The 24,405-nt window shown below is 42.7% G+C and overlaps 1 protein-coding gene across 7 annotated transcripts in view; it reads right to left on the bottom strand.

The window, feature by feature from the left end:
• The window catches only part of MCTP2 (multiple C2 and transmembrane domain containing 2), a 237,219-nt gene extending 218,468 nt beyond the window's left edge, over nucleotides 1-18,751 (bottom strand). For 3 of the 7 annotated variants that reach the window (XM_088024960.1, XM_088024959.1, XM_028089193.2), the window contains exons 1-2: nucleotides 18,440-18,543; nucleotides 6,730-6,944 (exon numbers count right to left, since the gene is read on the bottom strand). The gene's annotated coding sequence lies outside the window, so the exon portion shown is untranslated. The other 4 variants (XM_028089194.2, XM_088024958.1, XM_028089192.2 and 1 more) reach the window with 4 other exon arrangements.
• Nucleotides 18,752-24,405: the final 5,654 nt, after the last annotated feature.

The following is a 24,405-nucleotide window of genomic DNA, read 5'->3' as shown; positions in this document are numbered from 1 at the left end:
AATAGAACTGAAGGTCAAGTGGCTAATTAGGATAGAGATATGGCTAAAACCCAGATCTTTTGACTTGACAGGTAATTTTCTTTCAATGACAAGGCAAAAGGTTGTGTCTTGCACCTGCAGTAAACTTTTTAAAAAGAAGTCATATGCAATATCATTAATCATTAGGGTAATGCAAATCAAAACCACAATAAAATACTACCTCATACCCACTGGGGTGACTCTGTTAAAAAAAACAGGGGGGACTGATGAGTCACAGACCTGCCACCCTGAAACAAATAGTACATTATGTTAATAAAAAAATAAAGAAAAACAGGGGGGCCTGGGTGGCTCAGTTGGTTAAGCATCCAACTCTTGATTTCAACTCAGGTCATGATCTCATGGTAGTGAGATCCAGCCCCAAGTCGGGCTCCAAGCTCAGCGAGGCATCTCCTTGAGATTCTCTCTCTCCCTCGGCCCCTCCCCCTACTCACTCTCTTTCTCAAATAAGTAAATAAAAAAATCTTAAGAAAATCAGAAAATAGTTAAGTGTTGGTGAGGATCTAGAGAAACTGGAATTCTTATGCACTGTTAGTGGGAATGTAAAAGGGTGCAGCCTCTAGGAAAACAGGATAACGGCTCCTTTAAAAATTAAACATAGGATCACCATATGTTCCAGCAATTCTTCTTCTGGATATATACCCAAAAGAAGTGAAAGCACAGACTCGAAGAGCTATTCGTACACCCATATTCATAGCAGCATTATTCACAATAGCCGAAGATGAACGCAACCCAGGTGTCCATCCTTGGATGAATGGATAAGCAAAATGTGATTTATACATATAGAAGAATACTACTCTGCCTTAAAAGGAAGGAAACTCTGACTCATGCTACATGGATGGACCTTGATAACATTATGCTAAATGAAATAAGGCTGTCACAAAAGGACAAATACTATATGACTCTACTACATAAGAGTGGTCAAATTCATGGGGACAGAGAATAGAACGGTGGTTGCCAGGGCCTGGGGGTAGGGAAAGATGAGAAATGGTTGTTTTGAGTACAGAGTTTCAGTTCTGCAAGATGACAACAGCTCTGGAGATGGGTGGTGGTGATGCTTGCACAACAATGTGAATGAACTTCAATACCATTGAACTGCACTCTCAGAAAATGGTTAAGATGATAAATTTTATGTGTCTTTTACCAATGTTTAAAACAAAATTTACGTAAGTTAGAAAACTGATTTTTAAGCCAAGCTGGAGTAAATATATGGATTTATAAAGTGGTACCTTGAAGAGGTTGTATTCAGTAGGGGTACCTGGGTGACTCAGGCAGTTAAGAGTCCGACTCTTGGTTTTGGCTCAGGTCATGATCTCATGGGTCATGATCTCAGGGTCATGAGATCGAGCCCCACATCAGGCTTATGCTCAGTGCGTAGCCTGCTTAAGATTCTCTCTCCCTCTGCCCCAACCCCACCCTCTCTAAAATAAAGAAATAAATCTTCAAAAAAAAAAAAAAAAAGGTTGTATTAGGTAAAATAATAAAATATATGTTACTTAGCTACACTATAGCAGGGTCTAAACCCCAGGTGACCACAGGTGCCAGAAAAGGAACAACAAGATCTGTGCAGGCTGAGCTAAGGTGGGGGCTGAGGCATGATGGAGAAGGCACAGGGCTGGAGCTGTCCTGATTTTTCAAGAGATGCTTCCAGCCTAAAAACGTATGTGAAATTTCCACAGTTTTATACACTGGCAAAGGGCCACTACTTTCAAATAATTTTCCATAGCCATCCTTCTATTTCATTATATAAATATCAATATATGGCTTCTCATTTGGATAAAATATTTGCTAAAAGTTGACTACGAGGACATTTTCTACTGCCTCTCACTCTAAAAAATACTCAACAACAATTCACATTTAATAACACAACAGAGACAGCTTTTTTTCCCCAGAATGGATCATTTTTGTACCAAAGTCGCTGGGCTCTGCTGTCAACTGTGCTATCTTGGTCCCTTCACACTGAATTCTATAAATAAGCTTAAAAATCAAAATGTATTATTTTGGGCTACTTTTCCCTTAAACTTTAGGACTGTTCTCTGAGTGATTTCACTTTGTGGAGTTCATGTCAATTAAACAACTGAGATACAAAGATCCCCACTGAGCTAATAAAAGGAAAATTATACAACTCTCAGTCCCTCCCTGTAATGTATAAATTCACTTAAAGTTGTTTTCAAGGCTATTCCATGGTGTTAGTTCCTTGGAGAGCCCAGTGATTTACCTTAATGTGTTTTTAGACTTTGAGTATATTAAAGAAAATCCATACTAAAATACATGGTTCACAGGCTTCTAGACTAATTCCCAATACATGTTCACCATGTGAAATTTTAAATTAGTCCATGATCGCAGGTGAAGAATAGACAGTTTTTGCACAGTTGTACAAGAGGACAATTGGGTTAATGTAAAATGCAAACATACTACAAGCCCAAAAAATTTAGCACAGAATGCATACTATTCCAGAAATGTATGTGTAGGGATACACATACATTTGGACAGAATGAACCACTAATCTTCATTAATGCAGACATTAAAATTTATTTCTCTGATGCTACATAGCTACATAGCCACCTGGAAAATAATTTATAATTTTAAATGAACACACAAACTACAAAATTGAACCTAAACTGTTTACAGCACTATAAAATGATGTATAAGTATGAACGAGACTGATGGAAACATGGAACAACTTTTAATGGCTAGTTTTTTCAAAGCAGAGAATATTTGTTTTCCTAATTTTAAAAATATATCCTTTAGTATTGACATGTCATTTTGTGTAATGAATACATATGAAAATAAAAGTGATGTGTGCATTGATATTTTGTATATGTGTGTGTTTGTGTGCTTTCCTCCAACAGAAAGGAAAAGTTCAATTCAAAATAATCTTGAATGACAACTGCATTTCTGATGGCCAGCTCAGATCAACGGATGGCAGATGCCTGTACAGCAATTATTGCAAATGATTCTGAGGCTCAGTGGGAACCGTGATGTTATCAGCATGAAAATCTGCCCCAGGCTTCAAAAAAGGGAACAGTGGCTCCAGGCCAGTGAATTGCTATCTCTTTTCTAGCCACTAATATCAGAAACATATATCCTGCCTGAGGACCACAAGTATTCTATGATTTTCCTTAGAACAATCAACTCAGGAGGCCTTGGCAACTCAAAACACGACACAGCTAATTAGTTCTGGTCCGACAGCCAAGATAGAGAAGTCCAGGTATAGAGTTTTAGAATTACTGTTCTAGAAATAAATTCTTAAAACTGAATGCAGTCACTCCATTCACCTGGTGCAAATGTGTCAGAGAATTATGATAGATATTTATTTAATCTGATCTGTTACTCGGTTGTTAGAATTCTTATTTATTTGCAATGAAAGGTTTTCACTTAATGGTCTCCATACAGAACAGAAACTTTCAGAGGGAAAACCACCTGTACAAATCTCTGTCTACATAAGTGTTTGAAGAGCATCTAGGTTTGGGTTTAATACGTTATTTAGTAAATTTCTGCTTTCCTATAAAGTAGTAATGCTGTATTATAATTATTTTCTATTCTAAGGACCAAATTATACTGTTCTGTACTTAGTCAACAAATACAGAGAAGCAACTCAAGCCATTATGGCAGGGTCTACACTGCTGAATGAATTTCCAGTGATGGAGCATAAAGGATTTTTGAGTCAGACACTCGGCACCTTCACAAAGCCTCACGGGCTGCTTTAATTCATTTTCTATAAATACTCAATACAATGCAAGCTTCATAATTGACAGAAAAAGGCTAAAAATAATCCATAGTTGAAAAGGGTCAGACTGAAAGGAAGAGGAAGCTCTTATTTCAGCAGGTGTCTTGACACAAGTGGGTAGAATCTTGACCAAGTGAGAATAGGACAGTGTGTCATTTGCAGAAAGCTAAAAGCATCACCTGAAATGACATATGCTTTAGCCTTGAAAGGAAAGTTAAAGCAAGCCTAGCCACAGCTCTGGGCTCACCTGGCCAGCCAATGTAATCAGCAAGCAAAAACAGAAGCTGTTGCTGGATGCAAAGTTTTGTCGACTTGGGCTGTGTCTAAGGGGGAAGGCTCACTGAAACCACAGCGAAGACCTCGCCCTGGAGAGGCCATCCTTTCCATGATGTTCAGTCCTACCAGGTCTGACAGTAACACCTGCATGAAGGAGAAAGTAGCAGCCCCCAACAAGGGGAAAAATGGGTGCAGCAAACATTTGGAGTAAAGGTCTAGGAATATTGTTTTGCTGGTTCAGACCTGTTAGTGATATAATCTGTTCTCCCTACAGATCAAAGACCTAGCTCTTTCAGGTCTAGATCAAGCATCACCTCCTTAAGGAGCCTTAGCTTTTTTTTTTTTTTTCTTCCCTTGAGGGAGAGAGAGAGCCTGAGTGTGGAGCTGGGGAGGGGTAGAAGGAGAAGGTAGAAGAGTGATAATCTTAAGCAGGCTCCACACCCAGCGTGGAGCCCAACATGGGGCTTTATTTCATGACCCTAATATCATGACCTGAGCCAAAATCAAGAGTCAGATGCTTAACTGAGCCACCCAGGAACCCCAAGAGCCTTACCTTAACCTTAACCCTAATCCCCACCCTGACCTGGAACCTCTAGTATGAAACTGCACTTCTGCACCATAATCTCTTGTCACACTTGACATTCATCATGGCCTTCATGATCAAAATTGTCTCATGAGTTGATTTGGTCTCCCCTATCCACTCCCACCCCCCAAAAAAAAATTAAGTCCTCTGAGGAGATGAGACTGTGTTTGCCTAGTTCACCCCTACATCTTCAGCACCTAGAACAGTACCTGGCACACAGCAGTTAAGTTTGGATGGAATGAATGAATGAACTCATTCAGAGGCCAATTCTTTCTACTGCTATCATGACTGAATATTCATCAGAACTCCAAGCCTGCATAGAGGCCAGTATATTCCATCAACCTAAAAAGTTTCACAATTGTTAAGTTTTTCAATAAATGTTTCATTATTAAATAAATACTGTTGGGTAATATATTGATTGCTCTGTGATAAGGTGTTTGAGCAGCTTCATGCACTGGGTACAGAGCATTAAATCAGTAATGACAACATAGCCTCATTAGAGGACTGGGTGTAACCTGCTGAGGATGGAGCTCATTTAATCTGCCCGTGCCTCCCATCTGGATTTCCCCAATCATTTCATCAATGAAATGATCTACTTTTCTTAACACCTTTACAAAATCATGGTCGTCCAGTTGCCAGTGAAGTCCTTGAACTCCAGAAAAGAAAGAAGCCCACAAAACTGATCTCTGAAACTATCTACCAAGGGCTATTGGGCCCTTGAACTGTGCATAACTGCAAGTCTACAAGGCCAGCCATGGTTCTCTCCTCCCATCAACACTTGGATTTCAGTAAGCTGAGATCCTTTTTCACTCTTGAGACAACTGGTGTCCTCAACAAGAGAAAAGGCAACAGGTGAGATCTCCAAGACACATGCCTGAGGAACTGATTGCCATGCGCTCAATCACCTCCGAACTAATCCAAACGTCTGAAGCAAATGTGGAAAACTGCCACAGATGAATTAGAAGGAGTCATATACACACACAACCAAGACTTTCCTCACCTGTGGGTTAAGAAAGATTTTTAAAATGCAGATGAAAGGGTATTTCCTACTCTCATGTGAAGGATGGTTTATTTGAAGACTATATTTCTCAGCCTGTTAGTGATGCATTAAGGTGACATTTGCCCAGATCACTGAACTTTTTGTCTCAATACCCAAAGGAGTTACTATCACAATGCAGTCAGCGCGCATTAGTATTTATGTGCCATTCCATTACAGCCACATCTCTCAAATGAAAAGATAAAGAACACTATTATCAATATTAAAACCATCTATCTTTTAAAAAGGTTATATCGATTTTTTTCCCCCTGCTTCTCGGATTCCATCAATACCAGTGCCAGCTCGATGAAGTGGACATGATCCTATGACAGCTTCAATGGATAATTCCCAAATGAACTTTCCCAATGTTCTATAGTCTCTCATGGCATGCACTCTGCAACCCATTTCATAGAATATCAGCTAGAAAAAGGCTGGGAGCGATCCTGAAACATCCAAATCTCCCCACTAAGCTAAAATGCTGAGAATGAGTTTTTAAATATGACACAATCATCAGGAACTGCGAACAAGGCATGCCGTAGTTCTTTAAAGCTAAAATGATGGGGCTCCTGGGTGCCTCAGTCAGTTAAACGTCAGCCTTCGGCTCGGGTCATGATCCCGGGGTCCTGGGATCAAGCCCCGCATCGGGCTCCCTGCTCGGCGGGGAGCCTGCTTCTCCCTCTCTCCCATGGTTCATGTTCTCTTTCTCGCTCTCTCTCTTCTCTCTCTCAAATAAATAAAACAGAGCTAAAATGAGTCTCCCACCATCAATGTTGACCGAACAACAGCTGTTAACCCTTACATGTGGCGTCATATATGAAACTTTAGGTATGTTGTACTCTAACCTGTATAACCTGATAATGTAGATCTTAGTAGAGACTTCATTTCACTGATGGGCAAACTGAGGCACAGAAAGCTCAGACAGTGCATATGTCACAGAGCCCCACACGCAGGCTTAGCAGCCCAGCTGTCTGTTCTTATTCTTTGTGCCACCTTGTCCCTCTGTCTCTGTCACCTAACTCCTGCTCATGGTCAACATTCCCAAAAAGGGCAGCACTGTGAAGAGCCTACCAGCAAAACTGTAGGAGGGCAATGCAGTGCGAGAGCATCAGACTTAAACAGTGCCGATCTCAGGGCATCTGGGCAGCTCAGTCAGTTAAGCATCCGACTCTCGGTTTCAGCTCAGGTCATGGTCTCCGGTCATGGGATCGAGCCCCGCGTGGGGCTCCGTGTTGAGCGCGGAGTCTGCTTGCGATCCTCCCCCGACTTTCGCTTGCACACGCTCTCTAAAAATAAATAAAATCTTAAAAAAAAAAAAAAAACGATCCCGATCTCTCCCCAGTGACCTCTACAAGACTTTGAGGGTCACTTACTCCCCATCCTTCCAGATTTAAGTCACATTTTCCCTCTGCTTCTCAGTCCAAATAGAACTCGTCCGCCTTTAAAATCCTCTCTGCTCCCAAGAGGGTGCCACTAATCATCTTTTCAGGAAGATCTATCTTGACTCTCCACAGAGATGTGCTTTTTGAAAACAGAAACTGCTTCTGTTTTCCCGATTGTTCCATTTAAACACAAAATCCTTAGCTAATCAATACTTTTTTTGTTCTTCTCTTTTTTAGCAATCAGAAATGTAGGCTGTGAACCCAATGAAGCCATTAGATGTCACCTTCCAAAGTCAACCTTCCAAGGTATTAATTCACCCATATATATTTAGGAAACATTGTCTGGTTTCCCCGAGGAGTGGCTGGGCTTTCATCAAATTACACTATAATCACCAAGAAAATGCTAAATCCAGCACACAATCGATGTGTGCATGTCCAATATCAGCTTTCTAACGTCAAGACTTACTTAAAAATGCAAAAGGGAAAAACACCTTAAAAGTGAAAGTAAAAATCTAAAGTTAAGAAAAATAAAGAAGGAGATAGTGTCTCAACTCTAAAAATGAGAGCCTCCAGTTGGGTAAAATGGCCTGGATTTGGGTAATTTTTATTGCTCCCTAAAATGTATAATTTTTGAACTGAAATTCTGCAATTTAGTACCAGTTCCTATTCATGCTTCCTACCCTCTCCTTTCTCATCCTTCTGGTTAGAAGGCAATGTAGAGCCAAACACCAACAGTGCAGAGGTGTCTGATTCCTGGAGAAAAGCTGCGGTAACATGTAGGCAACTCACTCCTCCAAAAACTACACGCTTACTTAAAGTATCCAGACTCCCTCTTTTCCTGGAATAACAGGAATTTATAAAGTACCAGTTTTACACAAGGCATTCTGCAGGGATTATCACTAATATTCACAGAACCCCCAGGTAAGTATTTGCAAACTCATTTTACAAATGAGAAACCAGAGCTTTGGAGACGCCAAACTCTTACAAACGGCAGAACTGATATTTGAGCCCAGGGTTTGTCCAAACTTGGGGCTCTTCCCAGGAACTGAGTCATGGTGAGTCAAGTGAGCCACAGTGTGAGCCTCCTTCATTGCCTTACTGGAGTAGAAGTGTCTTAAGTGGTCCCACTCCATGCCCACCCCATGCGCCGTGGCCTCCAGGAAGGCTTACTGAGCGGACAGAAACACTCGGGACACTTTCCTCTCTGTGATCATTTCAAGCAGCATGCACTGGAGGACTAGTTCTCCCATTCGCAAATGGAGATGTGTGGCTGATAAAAATCTGAAAATAAATACCAAGACTTTTTAAAAGCTTTAACAAAGTTAAACAAATGCAGAGTGTTTTTAATGTTCTCATGTCCGAGGACGAGTTTAAGTGACATTTTAAAGACCACAGAAAGGGGCACCTGGGTGGCTCAGTCATTAAGCGTCAGCTCAGGTCATGATCTCAGGGTCCTGGGGTCGAGTCCCACATCGGGCTCCCTGCTCCACGGGAAGCCTGCTTCTCCTTCTCCCACTCCCCCTGCTTATGTTCCCTCTCTCGCTGTCTCTCTCTCTCTCTCTCTGTCAAATAAATAAATAAATAATCTTTAAAAGAAATAAAAAAAATAAAAAGTAAAGATGGTTACCTGGCAATACCTTTTCAAGGTATGCCTTTAGGAAATTGTAATTGTGCAGACAGGTATGCAATGAAAAGTGACTCAGCCCAGACTAGACATCTGCATAAGGGAACCACTAGTACATTTCTGGTGCTTATTAACAGAAAACAAATATATTCATATAGCAGCACATAGTGTGAATATACGTGTGTATGTAAAAGCAGTTTTGCTCTACACTATTCCATACATGCTTTCTCATATAATCTTAAAAGCAGCCATAAAATCAATGATGTATAAGCACTAAGACAGTTAGCTCTAACTCACAGCCACTAGCAAAAAAATAACAATAAAACAACAAAAAAATCTCATAGCCAGGACTGGTTTTCAATCTGGCTAGATTCGGGATGTTACTACAAACCAAAGACACTACCAAAATTATACCAGTAAGACATCCAGAATTGCTCAGCAAAATTTACATTTAAAAAATAATTTAACAACAAAGTCATCATTCATTGCATATCATGAAATAAACTGACTTCCTTTTTTTTTTTTTTTAAGATGTATTTATTTGAAGGGGGGTGTGAATGCGGTGTGGGGCAGAAGGAGAGAATCTCAAGCAGACTTCCTGCTGAGCAGGGAGCCCCAACATGGGGCTCGATCTCATGACCCTGAGACCATGACCTGAGCTAACACCATGAGTCAGACGCTTAACTGATTGAGCCACCCTGGTGCCCCTGAAAGAGACTGACTGCTAACTGGAATGAATACAGACAACATTGATGAGTGCTCTACTCAAAGGCACATGAAGCTGGTGATGGGTGGGACATGAGCACAGGTGCTGGGCAACTTTGGTCATATCCTGCTGCTTCCCATGGCCACCAAATCAGCTTCAACAGAAAGGTAAAATACAGTCCTAGAGGAAGTATAATGAATAGAGCTTGAAATATGCAGTCTCAATTTCCTTCCGTGTTCTAAGAGAACACAGACTCTCTATCTAGATTAAAGAAAGGCTCCCAAGAGGTATCTCAGAAGTCCCCATGGGGAGAGAAGCAGAACATTCAGCAGAAGGAACTCTAGCTCCTCCAAGACCACATCAACCAGAATATCAACCCTATCTGTACACTGTGGACCCTTAAAAGATCTCATTTGGGCTTAATATTTATAAATGAATGAACAGCAAAAAAAGCAACCAGATCCAAACAACAGCACCACAAGAATTTTATCTGGGTTTTAGAATGTCAACATCTGTATATATTTAAACGCTGACATCAGTTTAAAAAACATAAAAACACACTGAAGTTGTTCTCATGGGGCTGTTCTCGCGTGGAATTAACCATGGTGTTTACACTTACGTGACAGCTTGCTTTGCTACACAAATTTATTATAACTATTATGTGTTTAAGGTATCACGTGGGTCAGATGAAAGAGAGAGACCTTTTCAGAGCACCTAGCTTCATGCATTCACAATCTTCTGGCAGGACATTGCTCTAACGTGGTATATTGATCAATATCCTGCCAAATCCATCTCCAGAACAGGGTTTAGCGGGATTCCAAAGCTTTATCGATGTGGGTTTTAGAGCAGCCTCTGCGGTGAAGGGTTTCAACTCTGCATTCAGCCTGGGAATGCACAGAGCAACTGCTTCCAAACCCACGATCCAGAGAAATACCTGGCATCTTAGTTGTCATGGGTCTTGGAGGCTCCCTTGTTTGGGGGCTAAACAACTTTACCGGAAAATAAGTCAGAATGTAGTGGTTAAAATAGCCCTGGCTTGGAATGGAATAGTAGAGGGGGGGAAAAAAAAAGTAAAATTCCCACCAACTGGATGACCCTGTACAACTTACAGGGCTTCTCTGGGTCTTGGTGTTCTCATCTATAAAATGGGGATGACTCCTATCCAGCATGGTTCCTGAGAATAAGATGATGCTGCCCTGAGCTTCTACTAGGTAGCTGGCACATGAAATGAAATACATACCTGCTGAGTCCATATGTCCAATAAACCACAGAAAAACGAAAAGCTTCTTCCACCAAAAGAAAAAACATCGTCCATTAAAAGGCACATATCGGCAATGAACACAAAAACTAAGCACTCAATTACTGATTTACCATCTTGAGCTCACCGTGACAAAGGCAGAAACGGACACAAAGCCGGAAGTTGGAAAGGAAGTAGTTAACAAAGCAACTATACCCATCTGTTACTAATGACCAGGGCTGCACTGACCTGTTCAAACTTTTTATTTTTAATCACCTAAATAGTTCAGAAACAATTTATCATGTACCTTCTCAGTTCTGCCATGCCTTCTGGTTCAAATATTAACAGAGGAAACTTCCTGAGCACCTTCTTTCTCATTCCTTGCTAAAGCTAAACGTTTCTGTGCCAGCCCAAATAGATTTAAGAGAAAGAAAGAAATGTCAGAGAAATTCTGCCTGTTTAGACAGGCCTAAAATGCTGAAAGCAGCTTCTGCCAAAGATTCCTACAATATCGAAAACACACAACTATGTAGGAACAAAGTGCATGACAAGCACACCAGAGAGGAAATAATTTAGAAGGGTGACACAAGGGGCACCTGGGTGGCTCACGCGGTTAAGCATCCGCCTTCGGCTCAGGTCATGATCCCAGGGTCCTGGGACTGAGTCCCTCATCGGGCTCCCTGCTCAGTGGGGAGTCTGCCTCTCCCTCTGCCCCACCCCACCACTTGTGCTCTCTCTCTCAAATAAATAAATGAAATCGTTACAAAAGGGTGAAACATAGACTTGGAGAAGATGGAGACAGTTCACTACAGGGCCTGTTGCAGAGAGGTGAGAATTCTTGCTCAAGTGAAGCACATCATTCTGGGACAAACAGAGACAGACACGCTCACCAGACAGACTGACCAGGTGAAGGTAAGCAAGACTGCGGCACCGCTGGTCCCCAGCTCATTCATGAAAGAGCAACAGGAGATGGAAGAACTGATCCCGGAGACCATTTTCAGACTAGAAACCTATATATGTAATAATTATGTAATGTTTTACACTAGGCAAGACTGTTACAGGAATGATGTTGGTACTGTGGCTCAGGTAATACAGTGTCCTTTTCTGATATACGAAGTTCTCAAACCAAACACCAACATCTTTCACAATGCAAAAAAAGTCCCCTCCCCACCCCCACCAAAAACACAAATTATCCACATCATAATCATCACAATCATTTTTGTTTGTTTCTGGTCTGACTGGGGTTTTGTTTCATTTTTGTATTGTCACCTCGGCTGCCTCTTGGCTCTGAACATGGTGACAGTCACACAGATAAGTTTAATACTTTTCTAGTTTTCCTGACCAGATACCAACCTCTCATGAATATTTCTGACTTTTCATGGACGAAATTGATCATAAACTTTCAGTTCCTCAAAAGCATCCATCCATCAACTTCTGAAAACCTGTCTGTTCTTTCCAAACATCGCTTCATGCCCCAGAGGGATCTCTGCCCACCAGTGGCTGACTCCAGCCAACCAGTCCTGCTAAGCGCAGGCAGCCTGGCCTCTGGAGGCCTCCCCTCACTGCCTGGCTCCCACAGCACCTTGTGCCTTATCCTTAGCAAACAGCACACTTTCTTGTAGGCACCTGTTCAGGTGCCTGACTTCCCATCTTAGCTGTAAGTTCTCAGGAGACAGGGAGCTATCTGTCTGATTCACAATGAAAACTCTAGCACATACTCTGCATAACACATGCTCAATTAATACCTTTGGATAAAAGAACACATATTTATTTATTTCAACCACTTTGTAACACAGGTTTTAAACAAACCTTCGGCTCAACTCTGAGCACCGAAGGAAACCTAATGTTCTGCACAAAAATTAACCTGGTAGTATTGGTATCAGCAGTTATCATCTACAAAACAGCACTGGCCAATCTGTGATCTACAAAATGATCCAGTTAATTTATAATAGATATATATAATAAATATGACCTATATTAATTTATAATATGATATATATGTGATATATAAATATGATATAAATATTTATGATATATAGACATCTATAGTGAGTGCTTTTAACAAGAAAAAGTAACTGATTAAGGGGAGAGATGGCAGGCATTTTACCTTATGACAATTATATGGGCTCAAATTCTGCAACCGAGTTTTCAACAAGCTCCTTATCACGCTCCTGCTCCGGCCAGCCCTTGTTTGCTGTTCCACGGTGCCGCCCTCCTCCCACAAGCCAGATCTCCGGCTATCAAACATGAAAGGCCAAAGTGAGCAGAGAATTCATCTCCACCCTCTCAAGAATGAGCAGAAGTGGGCGCCTGGGTGGCTCAGATGGTTAAGCGTCTGCCTTCGGCTCAGGTCATGATCTCAGGGTCCCGGGATCGAGCCCCGCATCGGGCTCCCTGCTCAGCGGGGGGCCTGCTTCTCCCTCTCCCACTCCTCCTGCTTGTGTTTCCTCTCTCACTATGTCTTTCTCTGTCAAATAAATAAATAAATAAATAAAATCTTTAAAAAAAAAAAAAGAATGAGCAGAAGTAAACCTTTTTCACCTTTCACATCAAAGGAATTGGAATTTGTGTCTACCCTGCAGACACCAGGAGAAATGCCCACATTTCCTTTGTGACCTGCTTCTCGCTTCCACCCTCTCCTTGGGAGGCAGCATTATTCATTTGTTGGTATTACTCAATCCGCTGAATTATTCAGTTGTGCTCTCTGCCGCATTATTCAATGCACACAAACCTCTACGTTGGAGTCATCCAGCCATTTCAAACTCACAATGTCCACGAAACTCATTTTTTATTCTTTGAACACAATCTAGTCCTGACTTGTGAGGCTAGCACCAGCCCCGGGGCCCAGCACGATCCTCGGCCCCAATCCTCTGTCTCCCCCCTATCACCCACATCCATTTGGTCACCTCCGCCGTCTCCCAGATAATCTCTCAAACCCTCACACACCTCTGCTTCCCTACTGCTTTAAGCCAAGCCCTACAACCTCTCTCCTGAACTAAGATAACTTCTTAACTCCTTTCTGGCTGACTCACTGAGGGAATTAGGGCATCTGACTCCATCCAGCCATAGCACTGCAGAGCAAGTTTGTCCTTACTAGTCTGTAGGGATCACATCTGTCCAGTCACCACTGTTATCTCCTTCCGGCGCCTGACATTAACACTCAGCACAACTAGGCAGGTGACAAATGGCCATGTGAACACATGAATCCATGACTGAGACAGCCAGAACTCCCAGAATTAAGTTCTGCTGCCTGCCCTACACTCAAATTAATGTTTGTATAACATCTGTCTCCAGAGGAGAAGTGAAGACTCAGTAACCTGAGGTCCATACCCAAAGGCAAACCACCATTCGACACACTCACACATGTCCTCACATCTATAGCTCTATCTTTTCTTCATGCTTCCTGAAATGATGGAAGTATTCTGTGATCAAATATATAGAACTCCAGAGAATCGTTTTCGGAAACAAAAAAAAAAAAACTTTGAAAATGCAAAACTGTGAAAATGCAAAAAAAAAAAAAAAAAAACCTCTTCTAGATACCTTCCAGGACATCATGGACAAACACATCATCACCTTCAAGCCCTCTGTGTCCTGGACAGGGAGCTGGGCTTTAGAAGAAAGGCCTCTGTGCTAATACCCGGGTGAAACCCACGTTACAAAACAAGGCCAGCTTCCACCCACAGGGGGAATGCATATGAGCCCGTCATTATGTCTGGGAAGGAGGCAACTTCCACGTTACTCAATTACATATATGCAATTGTGTCCATTTGCTTATGAAACTTTAGAAATTCCCACTAGGAGGGAATGACAACATTTTACCTCTCTCATCTGGCAATTTGTCCCTAAAGAAACACCTGTTAAACCCATGTGGTCAGCAAATGACAATGACTGTTAAAAAGGGCCATTGCAGGTAGTCTCCAGTCTGCCTTCCAACCTTTCCTACGGGGCCCGCACACAACAAAGACACAGATGAAAACTGTCCCAGGCAGAAGAGAGGGAAGGCACCTGAATGGCTTTCCAGTTGTGTGCCCAGGGACAATACCCTTGTCTCTCTGGGCCTCAGTTTTCTCGCATTATATGGAAGTAACAAGAGCCCCGCTTTGTGGGGTTGTATTCATGATTAAAAGAGTTCCTATTTCTTAGCACAAGAAATAGGCCTGAGTACAATCTGAGTGCTCAGTAAATGTCAGTGATGGTAATATAAATGATACTCATAACATATTAGCACTAGTATGAATCCCACTCCCCTGTTACCACCCCCACAGGGGGGGTCTATGCCCTACCAGTTCTCTGAAATACCATGAGCAGTGGGTCTCAAACTTTAGCATACACCGGAACGATCAGGAGGGCTTCTCAAAACGCAGATTGCTCTGCTCCAGACACAGAGCTTCCGATTCAGAGGGTCTGGGATGGGAGCTGAGAACATGCATTTCTAATAAGTTAAAACCAGTTGTGTGGGTTCAGCTGATCTGGAAGGACATGTTGAGAAGCACTGACTAAGGGGCCTCACTGCATCCATGGAGGAGAGTGTATGAGTCCAAACCTCTGGCTTTCTACAGCCCCTCCGCACACCAAGAATGCTCTCCCTGGACTCTTTCATCTTGGTAACTCCACCACCAATTCCAAACTCAGCTCAAGCCATCAGGGGCCCTCCAGGCTCCAGGCCAGCACCTATGACACTGTGCTATCAGAATGAAATCAGCTCCATGAGGCTAGGAGCTCCCTAGCAAATAGGACCTCGCCATAGTCAGTGCCTGGGACATAGGAGTGCCTCAGTAAATGATGACTGGTAGAATGAGAGCCAATAGCCAAAGGCATCCCTGGAAAGCAAAGCAAAGTAGAAGGTCCTAGAAGTCAGCTCTGGGCCTTCCCCTCCGGACTGTTCACTAGATTTGAAATGCCCTGAGTCCCTGATAAGCCGAGTATCCCTCTCACCCCAGCCACCAGCCTCTACTCTGCTCAGCGAACAATGAGGCCTTTGCCTCCAACCACAACTGGCCCTCTTACTCTTTGACGGTAATGGAGCTTCAGCTTCTGGCCTCTCACTGGCAGAAGACCTCATGCGTGCTACAGGCTGCTAGGAGATGTTCAGTGTTCTCAGGGAGAGAGGGCTGCAATCAGGAAGCATTTTTTATGTAAGCATTTCTGGTAAACTGCCCAAAAAGACCTCAGCAGAAAGAGAAAAAAACCTCCAGCAAACGGTGATCATTTCTTTTTCCATTCTAAATAAGCATTCACTTTCGTAACTAATTTTGCATTATTTTTTTTAAAGAGGATCCGCGAATTATTTGCCTTCCAGGTGTCACAAAATCTAGATCTGCCCACTTCACATCTCATGCATACTCTGGTCCCTGGCCCCTTCGCTTTTCTGGATATTTCTCTAATGCATCACTCTCGGCCCCTTCATTACAACATCTTAACCAAGCCAAGCACACTTCTATAAACACATTCTAGTCAGGATTTCAAATACTCCTAAAGAGGAGTTCAAGGCGTGTTGGCGATTTCACTGTCAAATGAAAACAGAAAATAAAAATTGTGCCACGCCCAACCCAGGCAGAATATAGCCTACCTGATCCTCCCAACACAAGCAAAAAGCCTCTCTTCCCCACCCCACCCCCCGAAAGACACTTTTTCCCAACACCTTAAGATAATTTAATTATGAAACCCCTCAATTTCTGTGTGTAATTACTAACAAGCATAAGGAAGGGTTTAAGAAAGCAAGTGCTCTCCATGTCAGGAAATATTATTTAAAATTCTAAGGACTATTTTCATTCTCTTCCTCTACAGCATAACAACTGTAGTTTGAAAATCACTTTTGTGGTTTACAGGAATTTGAAGAAATTACGAGCTGTCATGGATCATTCACTCAAAGGCTAAATTATGAATATTAGGATTCCTTACCAAATAAGTGCACTTCAGTACTCTCTACGCTTCTAGAGAGAGATTTAAGGAAAAACAGATACACATTTTAATAAATGTTATGTATATTCATATATGATTATAAATTTATACACACACATGAAGTCTTTTCTAGGTGACAAGAGTGGCTTCTATTCATCTGGAAGATATGGAATCAAGCTGATATATGTTAAAGGGTATTAATAATATGAAAATTAACTGTTAACTTCAATGTGTAATATACAAGGAATACTTACAAAGTTTTACTGATTTGTCCCACTTGGCTATATTGGGTCCTTAAAAAATATGTTAAGGAAGACACATAATAAATTTTATATTTGAAAAACGGCTGTTCTTCTTGTCCCAGACTGGTTATAGTTTAACCACACAAAGAGAATGAAAGCAATACTCATTTTATTCATAACGGTCACTTTAACTGACGTGGATTGTTTTAGGAAAATAGATTTGAATTATTTTCCATTAAATCTGCCAGATTTACACTATACGTCTCACAGCACCATGGAATAGTGAAAAAGCATGGGTTTTGCACTCAGAAATATCCCCCTTCATCTCTCAGGTCCACTAATTACTTTCAACAAACTGCTGGATTCCTCCCTGCCTGGGTTTCTCACCTGTACAAGTGGGAATAATATCTACCTTGTGCATTTTATGCAGCAAGATAAAGTGCCCAGCATGGTAGGTGGCACAGAATGGATTCTTAACCTAATTTTGAGGATGGTTTTGATAGTCCTTGTCAGTTCGGATGTCAGACTAGGCTAACGACAGATATTCTTCAAAGATTTGCATTCTCTCTGCATTTAAATGCTTACTACCAGAGATTAAAGAGGTGCCGCTGTGCCACTGCTCTTTCTGAACACCCACCTGCGTGGAATGGGTGCCCTAAGTGCCCCTTTGTATTAACACCTGTGCTACCCAACAGCACACCAACCTGGCTCTTGCAGAGGTTCCTCCTTAAAAGGCATACATACAACAAATATTTATTGAATTGAAATGCTGCCGACCCAAGCGAAAAATGAATGGAATGGAAATCATAATCCACAGACCTGTTTGCCATTCAGTGTCTCCGGAAGCAGGTGTTTGTAAAGTTCCAGGGTTCACCTGGAAGCTGTTTGGTAACTCTGAGGGGCCCCTGTTAATGTAACTTCCAGTCCACACTTAGCTAAGTACCTACAAGCCGCTCAAACCCTCAGATATCGCACAGAAATTCCTTCAGACGTTCTAACACGCTTATGGAAACCCAAAGATCTCTAAAAGCCATAGGCGCCCCCATTTGCTTGACAAATGGACCGGGAGCTGAGGAACTAACTGCGGAAGCAATCGCCTCTCGAGTTCACCACCACTATCACCGTATTGGGGTTTTTTGGTTTTGGGGGGTTTTTTTTGGGTTTTTTTTGTTGTTGTTGTTTTTAATGTGCAAGACATTCTGTAACCTACACAATTATCCTAAGGCTTTCTGCTCCTGTGCCGCTGCGCAAATAAATGCCTGCGCTAGGAACCAAAGTTGGACCTCCAAGGTCTCCACGAAGAGAGCGCATCAAATCCCACATAAATGAGGGGCTAACCTCTGCCGAAAGAGTCCGAGCGGTGGCGGTGACTAACTCCACTGCGCCCCGAGGGGACCAAAAGTGTGTCCTTTAAAAAGCCAAGAATTCCTGGGGCAAGCCGCGCCCGCCCTTCGTGCGCTCTCCAGGACTACCCGCCTCGGATTTCTGCCTCCCGACCTTGGCACACCTTTTGGATTCCGGAACCCGCAGCTCCCGGGAAGGAGCTCCACTGAATTCCTACCCCGAACCCTCAGGGTCCCCAACGCCTCACCTCGGTGGCGAGCAGACGCCCGGCCCCGGAAGAGAGCAGGCGGCGACCCCCGCGCCCCTTCCGCGCGCGCTGCCAGGTGCGCCCGGCGCCGCCCTCACCTGTCCGAGGCCGTGTTGCGGGGGCTGACGACCCGCCGGCGCGCGCCCCTCACCTGCCGGGATCCGCCGCGGCCGCAGCTCGCACGCGCAGGAGCAGCCGGGACGCGGCGGGGGCGGGGGTACCTCCGGGGCCGTCCGACTTCCTAGGCCCCCGCTCGCCAGCCCCGCCTCCAGGGGGCGGAGGCGGCCGCGCGTCACCTTGGAGCCACCTCCCACCTAAGCGCCACCGTGGCGGCCGGTGGCCCCGCCGCTGGGCCCCGGCGGAGCGAAGAGGAAGAAGAAAATCACTCACAACGCGCTCGTCTGGCTTGGCTCTCAAGAAAAGGAAGATGTGCCCCAGCAGTCTGGCAGTGACTAGGGGAGCTGAGTTCAAAGTGAGGAAGGAGGACAAGTGTGCCTTACAAACTTAGAATTGCTGAGTAACGTGTCTTCGCGGATACTCAGAGGGGTGCCCCCTTTGTGCCGTGGCTCCCTAAGAGATCAGTGGGGAGAGCGCAGCCTGCATTTTTACCACCCTGACCCTGGCAGGAAGTACCGGAACCAGGCACCCCATTAAACCCCTGCCATGCGTACGCGATTGTGGGTGCAAGTCGGCCACCCAGACGCGCCGAGCTCTTTGTTTGCTGAGCCTTGGTTCCTGGTCCGGAAAGATTAGGCCGATTTCCGAGCCCAGCGCGTTGAGTACTCCTACTCAGAGACCCTTAGAGATCCTTAGGTCCGATGATGGGCACTAAGGCGCTCAGCAAATATTTGCCCTTGGTTCCTTTCCCTTGAATTATTTTTCTTCCTCCTTCCTCTCCTCTTACTGCTGTACTCTCCTTGCACTTTATTCACTCTTGATCTCTGCCTGGTCAGTTTCTTCCCTGGATTGAAAAGCTCATGTCTCCCGTGTACCGAGTCTGCCCCTGCATGGCGCTGGGTGGTTTAGGAGGAGTTATGCGTGTTATGATCCCTGCCTTCCAGGAGGTCAGAACTACACACCCGGCCACCCCCACGGAACAGCAGAAATTAGATACAAGAGAGTTATAGGAGCTAAACTGGGTGTGGGACAGACTGGCATTCTATAGGTTGTGGGAGTGGGTGGCCTGTGAGCTGGAGAATTTAACTGGTGTAATTGGTGGTTAAGAGCCTAGGCTCCGGAGTCAGAAAGACCTCATCAAGTCCTGCCTTGGCAACTGATGGTATAAACCGGAGAGTTCACTTAATGCCTCTGAATTTCCACTTTGTCTTTAATAAATTGGGATGCAAATAATAGCTATCGTATACATTCTGAGAAATAATTAAGTGCTTTTCATGAAGTACTTAACCGCAGTGTCCTGGCCCATGATCTGCACTTATTAAACGTTGGCTAATGAGAATAATAGTATGGTAAGAAATGTTGGGGGCCAGGAGGAAAAACATTTAGAACACATGAGAGCCAAACTGTGGCCAAAGCAGAGCTGCCGTCTTCATGCAAAGAATACTTAGAGTAGCTGCTCCCTGTGAATGAACAGAAAGGCTCGCCGTTCACCGATTTCTGGGCTCGGCCTACAACACGGGATCCCATTTAATTTTCACAAACCTGTGAAACAGTTCGTAATATCCCTGGTTTAAGATGAGGAAAATTAGCCTCAGAACCATGAAATCATTGGCCTGCGGGTATGAACCAAGTTAGTAGCAGAGTCATCTGGGCCTATGGCAAATCTGGCTTTTCCCACAGTGGCCGCCCTGCAGGCAGCATCCCCTGCCTTAGGGAGGGAAGGTAATGGGGGGAGGGGGGACATAAAGGGTACAGGAAGGAGGGAAAGAGAGTAAATAGGAGAAGTAACAACCATACCTTGGAAGCCCACTAATAATACAACAGAATTAAAATAGTGAACCCACACAAAAAAGCTTTTTGCTTCCAACTCCTGCCACAGTGGGGTTCCTGTTCTGTGGTTCCTGCAGCTCAACCGCAGGTTGAAAATGAGTAACAACGTTTTTCAATCATTAAATGCTGCAGAAAGTGAAACATCTAAAGAGACAGAAATCTAAGGTCATACCTCCTCATCTCTCACCACAATATAATCTTCTGTCAAGCTTCCTTGAAGGTTTTTTTGTTGTTTTTTCTTTTCTTTTTTTTTTTTTTCACTTGTCCAAATATATTGCCTGCCTCTTTCTGGTATGTTCCATCCAGGAAATAATATCATCGGTTTAACCAACTCGACTTCACTATGTGCCAGCAGCTGGACTCACATATGTGGCTGATAAATTTTCAATACACTGTTGTAACATTGAATTTCTTGACATAAACAAGTTTTGAACCAAGTTTTATAGGCACTGTCCTTGATGTCATAATTGTTACTTTTCTAAAAAAAATAAGATAAAATCTCTGCTCTTCTCGGTCTTGCCTCCTTGATTCACATGAACATCAAAACGTGTAGCCTCTGAAGAAACAACTCTATTATGAATATGATCTTCGAGGTGGGGATTTCTCACTGCCCACATTTAGATTAGAGTCCTACCAGATACAATTGCTCTTAGATGCTAGACAACATATGCTGGGTTCCGTGGCGATGTAATAATTTCCCCTGTTCTTTCCCATGTTGAATGGCATATTTCAGAAGCACTCCGGTGGAGGTATGTTAGCAATGTCACTGTGCCTGTCTGAATAAGCAAGAGTAATTTAAATAGGAAAGTTAAACAGTCACCTGGGATCTCGGCCCATGGAGTTAAAGGAGTTTTTCCTGTCTGTAAATGCAGAGGATCAAAAGCTCCAACTCTTCTCTGCTTGTAGGGAATCACAACAGGACTCCTTGTGCCCTCCCTCCAGAGCTGGTCACGTGGTCAGTCCAGTGCAGCTCTGTTTGGAGGACTCAAAGCTCATCTTGGGGTATGAACCCCTTGAATGCCCAAGGAAAAGTTTGTGAGATCTGCTAACGGTGACATAAAAGCTTGGCAATTAGCGTCCCTCATATTTTCCTTCATTGGTGCTTCTTTTAATTTCTAGGCCAAAAAAAAAAAAAAAACAAAACTGAAGTAGAAAAACAATTGAGATATATAGGTCTAGACCTGCCAGGAGGTGAAATCCACGTCATGGTTAAGGTAAAATTTAATCCACCATCCAAGTGGCCGATGTTTAGTGTGTGCCATAAGGAAGCATATGCACTTTGCTGCATGGCCTTGAGAAAATGGCATTCCTTTTACAGTTTGTGCGAATCATCTTTGTTATTCTATTTGCTCAGTTCGGTTTCTTCCTATCATATAATTGTCATGATAGTTTACAGAAAACATATCCCCTTTTTATAGTGGCTTGTGTAGAGAGACCACACTTAAGGACTCGCTCCTAGCCCTGCCACTTAACTAACTACATGTTTTCCTGCAGTTGGTAAGAAAAGAAAAGAAAAAAAAAAAAAAAGACAGTGTTTGGTGGGGTTTCAGTTCCTTGAACAAAGGAGTGACCCCAACAGAAAAGGAGTCTACTTTCTAATTGCTCAGAAGGAAGACTTATTATAAAATCTTTCTTTGGAAACCAAAACAAACATTCAATTGTCTTATTAATAATAAGTCTATGTAACAAATTATTTCAAATACCCACACATGTATTTAAGGCAAGCTAATTAGCTGGATATGTTCACAGGTAGTAAATTGCTCAAAGTTACATTTTCATAAATATTATAGTTTTTAAGGGTGAGAATTTTTATGACAAAATGAACATCTGGTAATAGTTGCTTTTAAAAAGTTAAAATTATTGGAGACATGGTAGGGTAAATCTTAGAGCCTTAGTCCCCCCATTTATCAGATAATTAAGGCAGACCCAAATTTACTTTTTTAGGTGAAGCTTAACCTTTCTCAAGAATACTTGGTCATCATCAACATTTTTATGTCTGGTGATGTGAATTCCATCCAATGAGCTTGTTGCTTAAGCTTTTCCCCCAGATTAAACCAGACCAAGAGAGCATTCCATACGGTACAGCATTGCCATAGCCCCACACAGAGTCACTTTGTTGGATTGTTCTCTAGAGTGCTGCCATTGGCCCTAGTTTGGAGCATCTTGGAATCAGTCTTGAGAAATGTGTTGTTGAATTTGCACTTGGAATGTTGGCCAGGGTTATTGTTCTTAAAATCCTGGTGCTTGTTTTAAGATGATCCAAGGTAGAAGTTGTCAGTCATGTAGGGTATGCAAACCTAGGCTTTTCCACAGGATTGGTTTGTTTGCATCCCCTGAATTCTGCAAATAGCACAACTGAACTGGATTTCCTCTCTAATTGGACTACTAGAACGCTCAGAGAGGTCTTCCTCTGCAGCGCTTTTTTGTACATTGTATAACAAAGTTGTATTTTTCTACCTTTACTGTTGTAAGTCTGAGATGAAACTAAAAGAATTTTCAGGACTGGAATATTGGAATAATAATTTTCTGAGCAATTAGATGGACATTCATTGACACATTCGCCCACATAACTACAATATATTTCGAGTAGCTAGGATGAGGGCCACAGACGAGGATGCCTACAGGGGCCAGGGTGGTGAAATAAATGTGTGACTGGCCACAAACAAAAAAATAGAGGCTCCCACAAACTGTCCACCTAAAGGAATTCATTTATTAACTCTGTGCTGGCCAGATAAGGCAGGTGGCTAGAAGTCAGGTGGCTATTCCTATCCCCTGGCCAACAATGTGTCAAGCCCTAACGTAAACACTATGGATACACATAAATAAGATATGAGGCTCCTGCCCCCCAGGGGCTCACAGTTTGTTGAAGGGGGAAAACATGGAAACAAATGAGCACAATAGCATGTCAGGAGGATGAGATTCTAGTAGGAGCACCTGCAGGGTCCAGCAAGTAAAGTACAGAGTCAGATGCAGGATTCCAGGTAGGAAATATACAAGGGAATAAGCAAACACAATGACTCCCCGCGGCCCCAAGTGCTGAGAAAGGAGATCCTCAGGATTTAGTCTTAGTGCACACCACTGCGAGTAACACACACTCAACCAGCAGGAGATCAATTCAGGAAATGAAGCCGGACCTGTCTAGCAATATTTCGGTGATTGTTTACTGGAGTAATCAGAAAATTAAAATATAGATACATGGAAAGAAATAACACTTTTAGTCAAGGACATTAACAAATTTTGGACTTGAAGTCTCCAGCCTATATTTGTGAGTCCTGGGACATATAATTTGAATAAGTTTTCACTCATCGAGGCTCCAATTACTGGCTGTAACGATGACCTACAAAGAAAATACAGAATCACTAATTAATGCATTGAAAAGTAGCCAGGAAATACATGGGGCTTTATTAAGTGCATAATAATATTTCCAAGCTGACTTGGTAAACAATTACCTGCTTTACTGATTTTTTAGGTTCATATTTATAATGACTATTGTTGAATCTTCCTGAGAGACTCTGGGCCCAAAATAGAGAATAAAATAGTAAGAAATCTGGATGCCTGGGTGGCTCAGTCAGTTGAGTGTCTGCCTTTGGCTCTGGTCATGACCCTGGGGTCCTAAGATCAAGTCCCACATCGGGCTCCTTGCTCAGTGGGGAGTCTGCTTCTCCCTCTGCCTGCCACTCCCCCTGCTTGTGCTCTTTCTCTCTGTGGAAATAAGTAAATAAAATCTTTTTAAAAAATAATAATAAATTTGACCTTAGTACTAAATGAATTTCTTAATTTCCAGTATAAATGTGCTCTTTTTCTTCTATATTTAAAAAGTATACATTCTGTTAAGGGCTTATTCTTTAAAAAAAAATAACTTGGCTTGGTAGTTTGAACTTCCTATTAGGCTTATTTTAAAATGAAGAATGGGAGGATAAAAACCAATTCAATGAAATGAAAAATATATTTTAGATCATAAAGGAAAGAGAATTTCGCAGCTGATTCTCTCAATGTCAGACAAATTTGGTTGTAGTTTTGAACTTTTATAATGATCTTTGCACCCACCCTCCAAATGAATTTGTGACCTATCTCCTTATTCTTGATGGATTTTGGTGAAACTGGACCCTACTTGATG

This window comes from Eumetopias jubatus, unplaced genomic scaffold (assembly GCF_037043125.1).
Source record: "Eumetopias jubatus isolate StellerSeaLion01/CBP00866 unplaced genomic scaffold, mEumJub1_p1.0 scaffold_7, whole genome shotgun sequence".
In the NCBI taxonomy this organism is placed as follows: Eukaryota; Metazoa; Chordata; class Mammalia; order Carnivora; family Otariidae; genus Eumetopias; species Eumetopias jubatus.
This window is presented reverse-complemented; position numbering and strand designations above follow the sequence as displayed.